The following is a 212-nucleotide window of genomic DNA, read 5'->3' as shown; positions in this document are numbered from 1 at the left end:
CCCGGGTCGCCGGCTCGCCCGGGTCCGGACAGGGGGAAGCGGCTTTTAAAACTTTCGGGTGGAAAACGAGCTACCGTTGCTGCTGTTCTTGGAAATGCCTCGGTTCAAACTAACTCCGTGTGGCAGCAACTCTGTGTCCGAAGTTCTCCTGTGCAAGTAAGACGATAGGTAGAGATAGGAGGGGGCTTGCAGGTTAGTTTTGTTCCTTAAGG

This window comes from Apaloderma vittatum, unplaced genomic scaffold, assembly GCF_000703405.1.
Source record: "Apaloderma vittatum isolate BGI_N311 unplaced genomic scaffold, ASM70340v1 scaffold589, whole genome shotgun sequence".
In the NCBI taxonomy this organism is placed as follows: domain Eukaryota; kingdom Metazoa; phylum Chordata; class Aves; order Trogoniformes; family Trogonidae; genus Apaloderma; species Apaloderma vittatum.
Note: the sequence above shows the minus strand (reverse complement) of the source record.